Source organism: Humulus lupulus, chromosome 2 (assembly GCF_963169125.1).
Source record: "Humulus lupulus chromosome 2, drHumLupu1.1, whole genome shotgun sequence".
NCBI lineage: Eukaryota > Viridiplantae > Streptophyta > Magnoliopsida > Rosales > Cannabaceae > Humulus > Humulus lupulus.
In genome coordinates this window covers 128,199,188-128,219,063 of record NC_084794.1, presented here as the reverse complement: position 1 = coordinate 128,219,063, position 19,876 = coordinate 128,199,188, and positions in this window count along the sequence as shown.

Sequence of the window (19,876 nt, the reverse complement as noted above, 5' to 3'; positions counted from 1 at the left end):
TTAAAATTTCTTTTAATAATAATTCGATTGTTATTTCAAGATATGGTTTAAGATATGTTCTGCAAAATCTATCGATGGGCTTTATAAATTGCAACCTAAAGAGAAATCAGTTTATAATTCTGAATTATTTAAAACAACTAATCCTAGATCTATTAAACGACAAAAGATTGATTCCGATAGTGAAACATATCTGTGGCACTTGAGATTGGTCCATATTGCTCTAGACAGAATAAATAGGCTTATAAAGGATGCTCCTTTAAGAGAACTATCTATTGGATCTCTCCCTGTTTGTGAATCCTATCTAGAAGACAAAATGACCAAGAGACCTTTCTCTGCTAAAGGTTCAAGAGCCACATTACCACTTCAGCTAGTACATCCGGATGTTTGTGGTCCACTTAATGTACAAGCAAGAGGAGGTTATGAATTCTTCATCACTTTCATTGATGATTATTGAAGATATGTCTACCTATACATAATGCAAAGAAAATATGAAAATTTTGGAAAGTTCAAAGAATTTCAAGCAGAGGCTGAAAAGCAATTAGGTAAATCATTAAAAGCTCTTCAATCTGATCAAGGAGGAGAGTACTTGGATTTTGAATTCGAGGACCATCTGCGTGAGCATGGCATTCAATCCCAACTCACAGCACATGGAGCACCACAACAAAATGGTGTTTCAGAAAGACAGAATAGAATGTTATTGGATATGGTTAGATCAATGATGAGTTTCTCATCATTACCACTATCATTCAGGGGCTATGCAATTCAATGTGCTCTATACATATTGAATGTTGTTCCATCTAAGTCTATCCAAAAGACACCCATAGAATTATGGAATGGTTGTAAACCTAGTTTACACCATTTTCGAATTTGGGGTGTCCTGCACATGTTCTTAAAGGAAAGACCGGGATGTTGGAATCACACTCTGAAGTGTGCATGTTTTTGGGATATTCCAAAGAGACTAGAGGTGGAATTTTCTATAGTCCAAAAGAAAATAAAACATTTGTATCGACAAAATGCAACTTTTCTTGAACATGACTATGTTAATAACCACAAACCTCACAGTAAAATTGTTCTAGAGGAGATGGTCTCGAATGAAGTTGCAAAGTTACCAGCAACAACCAGTGAAAAACGGCAAGAGGAAACTGCTAGTTCTAGTCAGAATAGTAGAGAGCCTCGTCGTAGTGGGAGGGTTAGTAAGCAACCCACACGCTATGAACACGAAGTTCAAATTCTTGTGTCTGACACAAACAAAGATGATCCATTGACATTTAAAGATGCAATGAATGATTCTGACAAGGACAAATGGCAAGAAGTCATGAACCAAGAAATGGAATCGATGTATTCCAATTCTGTTTGGGCTCTTGAAGATCCACCTGAGAATATCAAACCCATTGGTTGCAAGTGGATATTCAAGAAGAAGAGAGGAGCGGATGGGAAAGTAGAGACTTTCAAAGCAAGGCTTGTAGCCAAAGATTACACACAGAAAAAGGGGTTGACTATGAAGAAACCTTTTCTCCTGTAGCCATGCTAAAATCCATTCGTATACTCTTTCCCATTGCTGCGTGCATGGATTATGAGATTCGACAAATGGATGTCAAAACAACTTTTCTGAATGGCTACCTTGACGAAACCATTTACATGTCTCAACCAGAAGGGTTCGAATTAGAAGGTCAAGAGCAAAATGTTTGCAAGCTTCTTAGGTCATTTTATGGACTCAAACAAGCTTCTAGATCTTGGAATCTTAGATTTAATGACACAATTAAAACATTTGGTTTTGAACAAAACGTTGACGAACCTTGTGTCTATAAACAAATCAAAGATAGTGTAGTATTATTCCTCGTTCTTTATGTTGATGATATATTACTGATTGGAAATGACGTAACATCATTATCAAAGGTAAATAACTGGTTAGCTAAACAATTCCAAATGAAAGATTTGGGAGAAGCCAAGTATGTTCTGGGCATTAAGATTCTTAGAGATAGACAGAACAAAACTTTGGCACTATCTTAAACAACTTATATTGATAAGGTGCTAGAACACTTTAATATGTAAAACTCCAAAAAGGGTGATATGCCAACCCATTCTTGAGTATTCCTTTCAAAGGAGCAGTGTCCAAAAACACCTCAGGAAGAGGAAGATATGAGACAAAATCCCTATGCCTCAGCGGTAGGCAGTCTAATGTACGCCATGTTGTGTACAAGACCTGACATTTGTTATGCAGTAGGGATAGTCAACTGTTATCAATCCAATCATGGAATGAGTCATTGGACTATAGTGAAGAATATTCTCAAGTATCTTAGAAATACTAGAGATTATATGCTTGTGTATTCAGGTGGAGACCTGAACCCCACTGGTTACACTGATTATGATTTTCAATTAGACAGAGATAGTTGGAAATTGACTTCTGGATTAGTGTTTACTCTTGGAGGAGGAGTGGTAGTCTAGCGAAGTATCAAACAAACCAGCATTCCAGACTCCACCATGGAAGTCGAGTATATAGCAGCTTGTGAAGCAGCTAAGGAGGTTGTGTGGCTCAAAAAGTTCTATTCTGATCTGGAAGTAGTACCAGATGTGGACAAGCCACTAGTCCTATACTGTGACAACAGTGGGGCAATAGCTAACTCAAAGGAACCACGGAGTCACAATAAGGGAAAGAACATTGAGAGGAAGTATCACTTGCTAAGAAAGATAATTCATCGAGGAGATGTTGCAGTTATGAAGATAGCTTCAGAGAATAATCATGCAGATCCTTTCACAAAGACTTTATCCATAAAATCTTTTAAGGAGCATGTAAGAAACATGGGAATGAGAGAGATGCCTCATTTGCTTTAGGGCAAGTGAGAGATTGTTGGGAATTATGCCCTGAAAGCATATGTAGTAGACATTGTTTTATGAAATAAATAAATAAATTGAATTTGTTATGCATATATGTTATGGACTATATTATTCTGTGATAATATTATGTAAATATCAGAAAAATTCCTAAGTTTATATATGTGCTCTCAAACACGTATTGGTACGGGAGGATTGTGTTTGAGATAAATGAACTTGAATAGTTTGCAGTAAAATAAAGTTATGGAATCTTTAGATTAATTACTGCAAGTACGGTCCACTAGTATTATGAATACATGTGATCTAGATCCGGATCACTAGTGTAGTAGGATACTATAGTGGAGGTACTTTATATATTAGAGAATATATAGAACTGGACGAGATATGTTTATTAATACTTAGTTAAATACCGTTTCGAAGTATTAATCATATACAAATAGATCTTAATCCTGAAGTTACTATGAACTCATGTTTATGTTATATGAGTTATTTGATTTACTCGTTAGGGCCTGTCAGAATGATCAGGCTAGAAACTTTTGTTTTGGGAACTCATTAATGCAAATGGCTGGGGACATAGTATATAGATATAGAATCTATGCCTTCTCGCAAGAGATTGAATAATTGTTCTCTTAAGGGTTGACTTTTGGGACTGAAAGGTTATTGAGCTCAAATTCATTATTTAATTATGAATTAAACTTCACTAGTAAAGTCAATGGTACTTAAGGAAACAAGAGATAATTTAAAGGGTAAAACAGTAATTTTATTCCCGATTAATTATGAACCATTATTAGAGGGTCAATTTGCCTGCATTGATTATATCAATGGACGCTTTATCATTATAAAGTACTTAGTAAATGAAATATATATAATTACAAGAGTGCAGTCTCATATTTATAGTGGAATAATCATGAGATTAATAAATTAAGATTATTTAATTAGAAAGTTTAATTAATAATCTCAAATTTATTAGAGCTTGGAATTATAGGTCCATAGGTCCTCACAGCGGCTCTATCAACACTATTCAAGGCAAGGGTTGATATGAAGGGAAAAATAATTGAATGACATATTTAAGAAGAAACTTGTTCTTCGAGCCAAATATGCAATTATATGATAATAGTGATTAATTAATTAATTACAAATTAGTTGTAATTAACAAAATTAATCAATATTTAATTATTATATAATTTTTGAAATTATATTAAATAATTAAATTAATTTCGAAATTTAATTAAATTATTAATTAATTATAATTTTTGAAATTATATTGGATTTAGATAATTGGTAGAATTAATTAAATATCTTTATTTGAGTGGGAGATAATAACCTGATAAGTTCAAATTGGATTTGAATTTAAAAGATTGATATTTATTCAAATAATTAATTATATTTGATAATTAGTTAAAAATATATTTAATTTAAATTTGAATTAGTTATCAGATTGCTAGATTTTTATCTGACAAAGTAGTTTGAATAAATAATTAAATAAAAATAGAAAAATCAAATATCCCTAGAAATTAGGGTGGTACACGACCACACACAGTCCATGGCGTGTACTGCATATTTCAGGGACATATTTTTCAATTTTATTTATTTATTTAATTAATTAATGAATAATTCAAAAAATAAGTTTTGGATATTTTCATTAATAAGATAATTAATTAATTAAAAGATAAATTGTAAGTTGGTTAATTAAAAGATAAGGCTTGTCCTCGGGATGCACCGTTACCTTCCGGGCGGGCTACCTCCATTTCTCCATCAGACTCGTTTTCATTTATCGAAACGTTGATGCTCCGTTTTCGATTCTGTGGGACATTCATCGGGTGATGGTTTTTGTGGGTTGGTTAGGTTTTGAAGGGATGCCAGCTCCAGGCCTCGCATAGTCCGTATGAGTGCATCGGGGTGGAGGCCCCCGCGCTCCACGAGCGCTATCTGCCTGGCAGTGTCTTCGGGCCCTTGTCCCATTGCCCTTATCAACCTTATTCGGTGCAGGGTGGCCCTCGGGCTCTTGATGGGCCTTCTTACGCTTCAAAGCGGGACCATCATTGGTCTTGCCCTTACCGCGGTCTTGTGGCGGCACTGAGGCTCCAACTCTCCTACTAGGTTCCCTATGGGTACCCCAGTTGGCAGATCCTACACCTCCGCAGCGGGTACTCGGGTGGCGCCTCTGCTGTATCGACAGGCGGCACTTTAGCCGGATGCACCGGTGGCACACCTATTGGGTGCCCAGTGTTAGGAAAATATGTATTTTGCCTCAATGGAAATAATAATAAATTACAACTCTATGCAATATATTACAAATAAATAATGATTGATTAAAAAGAGTTACAACTCTATAACTGAAAATTACAAATAAACAAAGAAAATGAAAAAGATAATGAAGAAGAAGAGAATAGTAAAATACAACTCTAAGCAAAAGGTTACAAACAAAGTAAAGTGTTTGAAACAAAAGAAAAGAAAAGATTACAACTCTTGAATAAGAAATACAAGTAAATAGAGAAGAACAATATAAAGATGAAAAGCAATAGAATGAAAGAAAGGAACAAGAAACAAAAGATAAACAACTCTCACTCATACTACCAAAGTGAAGAGTGTTGGGGATCACCAACTTGAACAAGGTTTGAAACCTTTGTCCAAAAGCTTATTTCCCCCTAACTCAAGCACTAAGGGATCTCTCACAGATTATAGGAAATGCTTTCTGGAATTATCAAGCGTCAAGGTGTTTCTAGCCAAGTGTTCTAATGGATAGAAATGTTGTGTCTTACAAGTGAGCTATAGGCTCCTATTTATAGAGTTTAGAGACACCCTTTGAATTTCAAATTCCACCAACCCCTGTGGCTTTTACCAATGTTTAATTGGATTAATATGGAATTAAAAATGAGATTTGGGAGTTATTTGGGTTTTTTGAGCCGTTCAACAAAGATTGAAAAAATGAAAAAATGGTCAGTTTTTAGCTTGTGGCCGCGGCAAGAGACATTAGTGGCCGCGGCCACTAGCCTCTATCCCACAGGCCGCAGCCACCAACATTCAGTGGCCGCGGCCACCGACCATTTTCAGCACTAAAAAATATGCTGTTTTTCCAAACGGTTCCAAACCCTCCCAAATGATTTTGTAACTCCCAAAACACATTATTGGGGTTAAAATCATATCTCTAACAACCATATCACATATGGCTTTATGAAATTCATCTCAATATTGTGTAATAACAAATTTACCCAATAAAGGGTAATATTTGGAAGTTACAAATTTGTAACACCAAATATGTTACATTATTTGGATATATCTCATATATCTAAATATTGTAACTCTCTATTATATGTTACAATATGTGACACTCTTTGTCACATTTATTTAATCTAAAACATTATATTATAATATAATATAATATTACATTATATAACACCCAGTTGGTGCATTGCCGTTGGGGTCCACTCGCAACCCTTGGGCTGCAAGAGTGGCCTTCATGGTAAGCACCATCTCCTGAAGAGCGATGATGTTATCCTCTTGTGCGTCAATCTTTTGCTGCTGGTTAGCCACCTGTTCACGGAGTGCCACCACTTCTGGCGTCTTTTCTGCCTCCATGGGTGTTGAATCTAGTTTATGTCACGGTTATGTGGTGTTTTAGGTAGTCTTTTATGTCATTTTTATTTCATTTAGTGCATTTTTACGCTTTTTTTTGTTTGTGTTTACATTTTTTGTGAATAAAAAGGAAGATTTGAATACTTGGAGGAAATTAGTTCAAAAAGAGAAGAGATATCCAAGTTTCGGTTTTGTTTTCGACAAAGAATGTATCTTGACATGATTTGAAGGCATTGGTGATTTTTCGGGCTTAGAAATGCATGAGTTGAAGAATTTCTTAAGGGTCGTGGCTTGAGCACTTTAGAGCCGCGACCAGCCTCTTAACAGAATCAATGTTTCAGAGTCGAGACTCGGGCTGCGGCATGGCTAAGGAGGGTTGCGACTTTGCAGAGCTAAATCCTAGAAATCATAGACATGGGTCGCGGCATGGCTTTGGGAGAGCTGCGACCTAGAGGTGTAGATTCTCAATAATTAGGGACACGGGCCGCGACATGGTGCAAGTAGAGCCGCGACCCACCTCTCTTAAAAATGAAAAATTAAGTTCTATATAAAAAAAGGGAAAAACCTAAAGAGAGGGATAGATAGAGGGAAATAGTGAGATAGTTTTGGTGGCTGAAAAGCTTGGAGAATTCTCAAGTGTTTGTTATTCATCTATTTCTTTATGTTGTTCTTGAATTTATTTGTGATTAGAATTACAATTATGAACTAATTTTCTGTTTAGGGCTATTAGTTGAATCACTTGAATCCTTATTATGAACTAATGAAATTATCATCTCTTCTTCATCTTCTTTTCAATTCCTTACAATCTATGCTTATTGATTGATTATTGATTGGCCATCTATAGTAATTATCTTCATGTATTTGAATCAAAATATGAAAAGTGCGTTTTGAATTTGCTTTGGTTGTTTAGGACACAATTCTAACTTGGAACGAGAGTATCTAGATTAATTGTGTAACTATCTTTTTGAGTTGTTGTGGTTATTGCAGTCTTTGTAATTAAATTTACCATAGAAATATAGGGAATTTTCACTTAGGTTGAGTTTATAATTCATAGTATGATTATAAACTGTTTTTGTCAACTCGTTAATTGAAATAGGAAGAAATAAGTAGAAATTGGTAATTTGTATTAAGGATTAATAGGGAGGATAATTGATAAGATTAATTGCCCTGATTACTTTTTCATTATTTAAATTCAAGGCTTTGTTATTACTGATTGTTTTTATTGAATTCTTATTTATTGTTTCTGCAATTTATATTTTCTTCTGCCTTTTTATAAAAAAAAATCAAGGTTTAATTAACCAAATAGAAACAAAAAGATTAATTGACTGGTAATTGGTGATTTAGTCCTTGAGGATGATACTTGGTTTACCAAGATTATTACTAAATTGCGATACGTACACTTGCGTAGCTATAATTTTTGCAACAAGTTTTTGGCGTCGTTGCTGGGGTTTGAAAACTATCAATATCAGTCTAATTAATTTTATTTTTAATTTGGTTATTTTTTTAATCTTGTTTCTAATTTTTTTCAGCTGCGTTCCTTTGTCATTTTCAAGTAGTTTTGTTATATGTGTAGCAGAAGAGGGCCAGGTAGTCTTGTTCCTGTTAATCCTAAAATTGAGAAGGCTTGCCAACAAAACAGAAGAAACAAGAGGTTGGCTCGTCAGACTGTAGAGATGGCACAAAATGATGGGAATAATGAGTTTCCCGAGGTTATTCAAAATTAGGCTCAAAATCCTGCTGCCAGTTGATTGAGAGACTATGTACCACCCACTATAACGGGAGTACAGAACTGTATAAGACCTCCGACTGTGGAGGCTAATAATTTTGAGATTAAGCCGGCGATCTTGCAAATGGTTCAGTCCATTGTCCAAGTTGGTTGTTTTACCTTCTAAAGACCCCCATATGCACTTGGCTAATTTCTTGGAGTTGTGTGATACTTTCAAATACAATGGGGACAGTGATGATGCTATAAGGTTGAGACTCTTCCCATTTTCTCTGCGGGAGAGAGCTAAGAGCTGGCTTAATTCACTTCAGGCAAATTCTAATAATACATGTCAAGACCTTGCCCATAAATTCTTGGCTAAGTTTTTCCCTCCCTCGAAGGCTGCTAAATTGAGGGGGGGGGGGGGGAGGGGGGGGGGAATTAATAACTTCTATCCGATGGATGGGGAGTCATTATATGATGCTTGGGAGCGTTTCAAGGAGCTTTTGAGGAAATGTCCCCACCATGGTATAGAGAAGTGGATGCTGGTTCATAATTTTTACAACGGGTTGTGTGGTACAACAAGAAAAATTATTGATGCTGCAGTTGGTGGGGCATTCATGAGTAAGAGTGCCAATGAAGCATATGAACTGTTAGAGGACATGGCCACAAAAAATCATCAGTGGTCTAATGAGAGATCATTTGGGCTCAGAAAGGTAGCTGGGGTTCATGAACTTGATGCAATTACTACTTTGACAACACAAGTGGCCTCGTTGACAAAGCAATTATAGCAGAATACTGTATCTGCTAATGCGATTTAGATGGGAGCTCGGTGTGAAATGTGTGGTGGTTCTCACTCTTTTGATCAGTGTCCTGCTAGTAGTAATAATAACATTCCTATGGACCAAGCTCAGGTTCAAGCTGTGGGAAATTTTCAGAGGCCATTCAATAATCCATTTTCCAACACTTACAATCCTGGGTGGAGACATCATCCCAATTTTTCTTGGAGAAACAATCAGGGCCAGCAACCTTAGTTTCAACAGAATATGCCTCAACAACCAATGAATCAAGCCTCTTCATCACAACAACCTAGGCCACTACAACCAATGAATCGAGCTCCACCAGACAGGCCTAATGAACTACAAGCTGCATTATTGACTCTCACCAACACTTAAACTCAGTTCATGACAGAGACCATATCTTCTATTAGAAATCTTGAAACACAAGTGGGGCAGTTGCCTAATATGCTTAATACTAGACCAAAAGGAAACTTGCCTAGCAACATTGAAGTTAATCCGAAGGAGCAAGTTCAGGCAATTACTCTGAGGATTGGTAAACAAATTGAGCAGTCTAGTGTACAACAATCAGTGGTTCAGAATGAAGGTTTGGGTGAAAAGTCTGATACAACAGAGAAAATGGTCAATGAAAATCACAAGAGTACAGAGAAAGTTCTTCCAGTTGTTGTTGACCAACCAGCCCGAGTTCTATATCCTCAGAGGCTTAGAAAAACTACTCTTGATAAACAATTTTCTAAGTTTTTAGAGTTGTTCAAAAAGCTGCACATCTATATTCCTATTGCTGAGGCTTTGGAGAAGATGCCCAGTTATGTAAAATTCATGAAAGAGATTCTGTCTAAGAAAAGAAAATTGGAAGACTATGAAACTGTGGCGCTCACTGAAAAATGTAGTGCAATATTGCAAAGGAAGCTGCCCCAAAAGTTGAGAGATTCAGGGAGCTTTACTATACCTTGCACAATTGGAAATTTTGAATGTAAGCATGCATTGTGTGATCTGCGGGTGAGTATCAATCTAATGCCCTTATCTGTGTTTAGAAGACTTGGTTTGGGTGAGGCAAGCCCAACAACAGTTACTCTACAATTAGCAGATCGATCGGTGAAGCATCCATGGGGTATCATTGAAGATGTTCTTGTGAAGGTGGATAAGTTTATTTTTCCTGCTGATTTTATCGTTCTTGACATGGAGGAGGATACAGATGTGCCCATTATTCTTGGAAGACCATTTTTAGCCACAGGCCAAGCTCTTATTGATGTTCAAAATGGAGAGCTTAAACTCAGAGTTCAAGGAGATGAGGTGGTATTTAATGTCTTAAAGGCAATGACGTATCCGGTGGCTAGTGACAGTTGCTATAGTGTGGACGTGATAGATAAAGCAGTCTCGAAAAGATGGGTGAGTAGTTATGCTTTAGAGGCGGTGTTGATAGGTGGTGAGGTAGATGATGATGATCCTGAGATGAGAGAATATGTAAATTGGATCAACTCTTACCAACTGTACAGGAAGAAGTTTGAAGAGTTAGCGGAGGGACCTGAACGACCATTGACATCTATTCAATAGCCACCGCAATTGGAATTAAAGGCTCTTCTGGATCATTTGTGTTATCATACTTGGGAGAGAAGGAGATTTACCTCTAATTGTTTCAACTGACCTCTCAAAAACTGAATTGGAAAAATTGTTGAGGGTTTTACGGGATCATAAATTGGCCATTGGGTGGACATTGGCGGATATTAGAGGAATAAGTCCTTCAATAGTAATGCATAAAATTTTATTGGAGGAAGATAGCAAGCCATCTATAGAGGCTCAGAGAAGACTTAATACATCGATGAAGGAGGTTGTACTTGAGCAGATTCTTAAATGGTTGGACGTCGGGGTGATCTACCCAATTTCTGATAGTGCATGGGTGAGCCCAGTGCAAGTGGTACCAAAGAAGGGTGGTATGACCGTGGTGAAACATGAAAACAGTGAACTCATTCCAATGAGAACTGTGATGGGGTGGCGGATTTGTATTGATTACCGCAAGCTCAAAAAGGCTACAAGGAAGGATCATTTTCCTTTGTCTTTCCTTGATCGAATGCTTGACAGATTAGCAGGCCATAGTTACTACTATTTCTTGGATGGGTATTCAGGGTACCATCAGATTGCTATTGCACTAGAGGACCAAGAGAAAACAACATTCACATGTCCCTATGGCACATTTGCTTTCAGGAGAATGCCATTCGAACTATGTAATGCTCCAACAACATTTCAACGGTGCATGATGGCTATCTTTTCAGATATGGTGGAAAGGAGCATTGAGATTTTCATGGATGATTTTTCTATCTTTGGCTCGTCGTTTGACATCTGTTTGGGTAATTTGGAAAATGCGTTGAATTGTTGTGAAAAAGCAAATCTGGTGTTAAATTGGGAAAAATGACATTTTATGGTAAAAGAAGGAATTGTTCTGGGTCACAAGATCTCTAGAGATGGTATTGAGGTGGATAAAGCAAAATTGCAACAATTGAGAAATTACCACCTCTGGTGTCAGTGAAAGGTGTAAGAAGTTTCCTTGGCCATGCGGGGTTTTATCAAAGATTCATCAAAGATTTTTCTAAAGTGTCTAAGCCTCTCTCTTCATTGTTGATGAATGGCTTGGTTTTTGATTTCAATGAGGAGTGCCTTCATGCTTTCAAGGTACTCAAGGAGAAGCTGATATATGCACCTATAGTTGTGGCTCCAAACTGGGACTTACCGTTCGAATTGATGTGTGACACTAGTGACTATGCTGTGGGTGCAGTTTTGGGGCAGCGTATTGACAAGGTATTTCGCTCCATTTATTATGCTAGTAGAACTCTCAATGATGCACAGTTGAATTATGCCACAACAGAAAAAGAGTTGCGAGCCATAGTATTTGCTTTTGACAAGTTCAGACCTTATCTGATTTGTAATAAGGTAATTGTGTATACTGATCACTTTGCTATCAAGTACTTGATGACTAAGAAAGATGCAAAGCCTCGCTTAATCAGATGGGTTCTATTGCTACAAGAGTTTGATATGGGGATTCGTGATAAAAAGGGTACTGAAAACCTGATAGTTGATCACTTGTCGAGACTTGAAATAGAAGAGAGTCAGAACGAGAAAGCTGTGCAGATTAATGATTTCTTTCCAGATGAACAGTTATTTGGGGTGAGTGAAAATCCTGTTGTGCCTTGGTTTGATAATATTGTGAATTTCCTTGTTGCAAAGGTTGTGCCTCCTGAGATGACAAGGCAACAGTTGAAGAAATTTTACTCTGAGGTGAAGCATTACTACTGGGAGGAGCTTATTCTCTATAAGCATTGTGTTGATCAAATTATTCACCGTTGTGTACCTGAGGATGAAATGCATTCAATTCTTGCCCACTGCCACAATTTACAACGTGGTGGGCATTTTGGAGCCACAAGAACAGCAGCTAAGGTATTGTAGAATGGTTTTTATTGGCCAACCTTATTTAAAGATGCTAATTGTTTTGTGAAGGCTTATGATCAGTGTCAGCGCACTGGTAATATCTCAAGGAGAAATGAAATGCCTCTCAATGTGATTTTGGAAGTTCAACTGTTTGATGTTTGGGGCATTGACTTCATGGGTCCATTTCCACCATCTTACAATAATGAATATATTCTGCTAGCAGTTGATTATGTGTCAAAATTGGTGGAAGCTTCTGCTACGAAGACCAATGACAGTAAAACTGTGTTAAAATTTCTCCATAAACATATTTTCACTCGTTTTGGTACACCTCGAGCTCTCATTAGCGATGAAGGGAGTCATTTTGTCAACAAACAACTTGATGCACTTTTAGCTCGCTACGGTGTATATCACCGCACCGTAGTACCATATCACCCCCAATCAAATGGCCACGTTGAAATTTCAAACAGGGAGGTGAAAAGTATCCTTGAAAAGATTGTGGATAGTTCAAGGAAAAACTAGTCAAAGAAGTTTGATGATGCACTATGGGCTTACAGAACCGCGTTTAAAACACCGATAGGTATGTCTCCATATCACTTAGTTTTTGGAAAAGCTTGTCATCTTCCAGTTGAGTTAGAGCACAGGGCATACTGAGCAATGAAAAAGTTAAACTTTGATTGGAATGCTGCTAGTGAGAATAGAGTTTTGCAACTGAATGAGCTTGATGAATTTCGTAATGAGGCATACGAAAATGCAAACATCTATAAGGAACGCACCAAAGCTTGGCATGACAAGAACCTAGTCCCCAAAGAGTTTCAACCTGGGTAGCAAATACTTCTTTTTAATTCAAGGTTGAGATTATTTCCTGGAAAATTGAAGTCCCGGTGGTCATGTCCTTTTAATGTTGTGAGAGTGTTTCCATATGGCTCAGTGGAAGTGCAAGGAAAGAATGGAGATCATTTTAAGGTGAATGGACAAAGGTTGAAGCCATATGTGGGCAGTGCATTTGATCAAGCAAAGTCAGTAATCCTCTTGAAGCCCTTGTGAAGAGGATTTCAACGTCCGGCTAAATGATGTTAACGTCAGTGCTTGTGGGAGGCAGCCCATATATTTTTATTGCTTTCTTTACTTTTAGTCTAATTGGAACAAAAGTTTAGGTTTAAATTTTTGCACTTATAAAATTTAAAAATTTGGTTTATTTTTGTACTTATGGAATCGTGGAAAGTGTGAAAAATGAAAGAAAAAAATAGTTCCTAAAGGGCCGTAGCATGGTCTTATTGAGCCGCGACATGGAACCTTACAGAGACTCAGGGATTTTTTTTAAGGAGAGGCGGGCCGCGACATGAAGAGGTAGAGCCGCGACATAAGGATTCGATTTTCCAGAAATTTTGATGCGGGCCGCGACATGGAGAGAGTTGAGCCGTGGCATAGCTACCCAGAATCTCTAGAAATTTTGAGGCGGGCCGTGACATTGAAAGGTTAGGGCCACGACCTGTGTTGCGCAGACAGTGTTAAAAACCCAAAATTTGTTACATTTTTCTTCATTCTCTTCTCATTTTCACCCTAAACACCAGCCCTGACCTCTATTTTTCTCCATTCTCATAGCTTCATTTTATCATTTTGAGTGTTTCACTTGGCAAGGAGACAAAGAGTAGAAGCGTTGTCCCATTCAAGTAAATGTCTCATATCCTTTTCAGTGATTTCTTATTGGAAGATTGAAATTTTTTTTTGTTGCTTTGGGTTGTTTTGCGAATTTTTATTGAGAAATTGAGTTGTTTTATCTGGTGTAAGTGGTTGGGTTGCTTGTTTATTGTAATTTGGTGATTTTGGGGAGTGAGGAAACAAGGGGAGGTTCTGCTCAATTTTTTTCTCAGAAAATTTGGGGATATTCATTGTTTTTGTACTGGTGTAATGGGTCCTAAGAGAAATCCTGCAAGGGGTGCTTCTTCCAAGAAAGCCTCCTCATCCTGAGCTCAACAAACACCGCCACCACCCACTGATTTTAACATAGAAAAATTTAAAACTAAGGAGGCTACAGATTTGTTTAAAAGAATTAATGGGCAATCGGTTGTTCCAGAAAGGGGGGTGGAGTATCTATTGGAACCATATTTGAATGACTCCCCCTGTGAGTCAATCCGAGATGAAATTTCACGTCGTAATTGGGGCATAGTTTGTAAGCAATTGCAAGTGGATACTTCTAATTACTCTCAATTATATGAGTTTTATGCAAATTTCCTCAGTCAAGATGATGAGCAAAAAGTTTTTGTTAGAGGCAAGGCAGTGCCTTCCGACATTGATTCGTTTAATACTTTGCTCCATCTCCCTACTGTTCTAGCCACTGAAGATGAACATTGGAAATTGGCCCATTTTAGCGAGGTTGATTATGTTGAGGTGGTAGAAACATTGATCTTGCTGGGGGCTCGATTTCATTATCATGGTGGTCAGCCAAAGCATTTATTCCACTGCCAGTTGAATCGAATTGCCCATGCTTGGGCTTATTTTGTGAGTGCTCGTCTGTTGCCCAGCTCTCATGTATCTTCTATTGATCGAGAGCATTATCTTTTTGTTTATGCTATCATGACGGGAAACTCAGTGGATGTGGGACGAATAATCAGGTATAGCATTCGCAACATCAGTAAGTTCAACACCACTGCTGGCTTGGCACATGCACGCTCATAACTCAGTTGTGTGAAACTCATGAGGTGCCAGTGCTTGACAGAGACATAATTTAGAAGCCCATGAAGCATGTCACTCAGTCTATGGTTCATGGTTTTCCTCCAGCCACTCTTGAGTCTCCACAACCTGGCCAAGCCTCTAAACGTCCGCGAGGTGGAGACGAGGAGGAGATTGATCCAATTGGTACAGGGGCCACTGATAGGGGGGGGGGGGGGGAGGGGACCAAGTAGTAGTGCATCACATTTGGCACTTGGTGGGCCTATTGATGAACACACTCAGCGTACGCATGATCGACTGGATTATATCATCTGCCAAAATCAGTATTTAATCCAGTCGCATCATGCGCAAAATCAGCATTACAATGATTACTTGGTGCAACAGAATGAGTATGGGCGTGTTCATGTGGAAGAATTGAATGCTTTGGTCACTAGGTGGACGACGAGTTCTGCAAATGAACACTACTTCACCCCTCCACCGCATTTTTACCCATACAACCCACCACCACCACCACCGCCAAACTGATGTGGCGTGTCTTTTGAGGTAAGTTTTCTCTTCATGGTCTTCATGTCACATTGGGGACAATGTGAAGTTTAAGTTTGGGGGAGGGGCTTATTGTAACGACCCAAAATTACTAATGAGGCTTAAGGGCCTTGATTAGTGTGCCGGGAGGGCATAATTGGAGGTTAAGAGAATTAATGGTAAGAAAGCATGAATATGGGTATTGGTTAAGCAATGCGGGCCCTGTTTGGCTGGTAAGGGCATAATTGTAATTTTGGCCCGTTTGGGCATAAACGTGATTGTGTGTGTGATAAATTGTTGAGACCACATTATTATGTGGATAGGTAGATATATATATATATATATGTATGCATGTGTGTTTGTAGCTTTCGGCACGAGGCAATCCTAGAGCTAGATAGCAGGAAAAGTCACAACGGAGCTTAACAGTTGACTTTGGATAAGTCAGGGGTATTTTAGGTATTGGGTAGTTATTTAGACTATCGGGTTATGAAAATAAATATATGGAGATATATTTGAGGTTAGGAAGTCTAAGCAGGAATATTGGGGGAATTTTACCGTTTTTCCCTTGGGGACGGTTCCGGCACCCCGAGCCTCGGGTTTGACCTAAATGATAAGATTAGACTTAAGAAAATAGTAGAACACAAATAAACCGACCTTTTTCTTTCTTCTCAGCTCTTTTCTCTCTCTCTCTCAAGGAAATTAGGCAAAACCACAAGGAAAGAAAAAAAAAGAAAACCAAGTGGATTGAGCTAGGAATTACTGAGAATTCAGTGGGGATTTAGAAGCTCATTTCAAGGATTATCCAAGAAATCTTTAACCAAAGCCAAGGTGAGAATTAAACTGTGTTTTGAAGTTAGAAACTTTGAGCTTTTGACTGAGTAGTAAGATGATTGTGTTGTTGATGTTTAAGGTTAAATTGGAGCTGATAAACTTGGGAATTAACTGGGATTCTGCTTAGAGAAGGGGTTCAGCTGAAGAAGTAAACTTTAATTCATGATTAGAAGCGTAAATTTGAGTTTTGTTTGGTTGGTTTTAGTGTTTGAAGTTCTTGAGTTTTAGAGATTGAAACATGGATTTTAATGAGTTTTAGGTTGGGTTTTCTGTTGAATTATGCTGATAAAGTTATTTTAAAAGTGTTGGGAATGATTGATATTGAAATAGGGAGCTTTGGGATGATTTTGGGTAAGGTTTAGAGGTTGGAAATGGTGGAAATTATGGGCTCGAAGGGAAGGGCCGCGACTCTGTTCTAGAGCGCAGCGGCCCTAGGATGAAGATGAGCCAGGAGGGCTCGTGTAGAGTCCAAGAACTTTACTTAGCTAATTAGATAGTAGTATTATAGTATGTATAGTATTATCTTTGTAACTGTGGATTTTTGGTTCAGACCGGGAATTATTTGGACACTCATAGTAGTACTTGTAGATTTTCTAAGTGTAACCTATAGTTTAAGAATATTAAGTTTAACCTAAGGTTTGATTATATGACTGATATTAAGGATAATATTTATTATACTATAAGGTTTAGATAACAACCAATAGGATTTTAAGCACATGTTATGTATGGATGATTAAGGATTAAGTATTTTGAGGATTTAATTTAATAAGGGAAAAGTTTGAATGCTTTAAGGTCAGTCAGCAGCTTTGAATACGTTGAGGGCTTAGTCAAGGCTGTTTACTCCATTCAAACTTAGCTAAAAATGTGTAATTTCGTGTTTAATTAATCAGCGTGTGCCGATATATCGCAGCTATAGGGGGCGATATATCGCAGCACGTAGATACGGAAAACACGAGACAATGCACGGCTGCCTCGGGCATACTGGCCCAGGCGATATATCGCCTACAGGGGGCGATATATCGCCTCCTTCAGTATATTTCAAAAGTTTTTGAATTCTTTTTCCTTTTAGCCATTCAACCTCTTGATAAGTCCAGCATCTTTTTGAACGAGTCTTCAGCCTCTGCTGAACGATTATTCAAATTATTTTCACCTAAAAAGCTATTATTTTTATTCAAGTAAAATTAAGATCCTTTCATTCCTAAAATCTATAAATAGGACCTAGTACCCAGCCATTATTCATCTTTTGCTCTAAGTTCAGAGGCTGGAAGTGCTAAGTGAGTGTGAGAGTGTAAACACCTGGTTTTGGGAAATCATAAGCTTGATCATCATAAGCTTATCAAACACTTTGGGAAGTAAGGTTCTATAGTATTTCGGTTCGAGGTTTAGATTGGTCTACAAGTCTTCAAGGTATTTCTACACCTTAGTTCATTGGTGTTATTTTATTTTAAGTACTCATAGTCTTCTACTGAGCCTCTAACCTTAATCTTTATTTTGGTTAGGAAATCTAAGATCTTGCACATAAGTTTTTGGTAAGTACTTTTCTCAATGGCTTAGTCCTTCCATTTCTTTCATTTCTCTTCTTCTCTATACTCACTCAGTTATAAATGATTTTAGGAGTGTTCCAAGGTCCCAATTATGTCCCCATATCCCGGTTATTTGGTAAGGAAAATAGGATAGATTCTATATGTAATATGCTTATGTTATCTTATGTTTTATGTTATTAAATGTGTTATGATATGTATGTATGTATGTAGGCTTGGGCATATGACCCATATGACTAACAAGACCCCAAACAGATTATGGGCATATGACCTACTTAGCTAGTAGGACCCCACTAATCGAATGGGCATATGACTTGTTTAGTCTATGGGACCCCAAGTAATAATGGCCATTATAGTATGTGTATGTAATAAGTGTTATGTTATGTCTTTATGATTATTATGAAATTTATGTATATGAAGTATGTGTTAGATTTTCCTTGCTGGGCATTAGGCTCATTCCTTTTTGTTTAAATGTGCAGGAAAATAGCTATTAGTGGCGGTAAGGTTCGTGGATGCTTAGAGATTGTGTATCGATGGTGAATGGATTCAAGGAGTCGAGAGTTCGATTTCGAGGATGTAGTCTTTTATTTATGGGTTTATGTGTAATTTTTTCGCACTTTCTATGTAACTCCTTTATTTTAAATTATGTTTTGTTTTTAAGACAATGGGATCCCATATCCTTCTTGATATTTTTGTAAGTAACTCTTATTTTTACAAGTTACCTAATAAAATTATGGTATTTTCGCAATGTAAGCTTTATTAAGGATTTGTATGTATAGTTTCATTAATGGTCCAAAAGTCTAGAGTAGTTGGGTCATTACAGCTCGGTCAGGGGTGAGCGCCACGGCGCCCAAAGCAAGGGCCGCGACGCATGTCTTCTTCCAGGGAGGGCTTAGGTTCTGTTTTAGGGAAGGGCCACGGCTAGGCTTCAAGGGCCGCAACCCTTAGATATATACTTGAACATTTGGGGTTTTAAAGCATGGGAATCTATCCTAAAGTGCTCGGGATCGATTTCACCACCGTGTTTGGTGGAACTCGATTTCTCGAAAGCTAGTTTTGTACCTGAAAACCTATATTTGAATATTAATGGAATCCATTATCTTGGTTGTGACTAGGTGATAAGCTAGGGCTCGGGAACAGATCGTGCTCGGGGGTCGTCCTTTCTAATTAAATCCCTTGGAATTAAGGTAAGAAAACTGCACCTATGTAGGTGGATAGGATGGGACTAAGTGTTCCCTATATTTGTATGTGTTGTTATGTGATTGTGATAGACCATGTGAATATGTTGGGACTAAGAGTTCCCTATAACTGTATGAATGTCATGAGGTGGTATTATGCCACTAGGACATGTGATAAACGGCCTAAGGGTGCCGAAATCAATACTTGCGCACATGGCGCGGCTCGAACACTGATATTCGAGGATAGCTTATTAATCACTGAGCTCAGTTAAGCTGGCTGGAGTCAGTGGGTATGTCATTGGGCTTGGCCTAAGCGAGCCAAAGACAGTGAATTAAATAGAGGGTGTGGCCTGTGGGCATTAACCCTAGTTATTGCTTGACATATGCTCTATTGTTGATTATTGTGTATGACTTGATGAGTATCTGGAGCTGAATTATTGGTTATTGACCAGTGTGCTGCCTTGAATGTATTTTACGGTTTGTTGGTAACTGATTAATGCCTTGTAATTATTGGATTATGCTCTATGAACTGTTTAGCTGCTAATACTGTTATGTTACGATATTATGTTTTCTTGCTGGGCCTTGGCTCACGGGTGCCACATGGTGCAGGTAAGGCAAGTTGACCATGGGTTGGAGAGCTCTGGGGGCGAGGTGTACATTGTCAGCTGCCCGGCCACCATGGTTGAGGATTTGTACAGTGACGGGAACCTAAATCGTATATTTTGCCATTAGAGTGGCTTGGTTATTTGAGTGAGACATGTATGATGCATTCTAATTGTTCATTTTGTTATTTGCAAATCATATTCT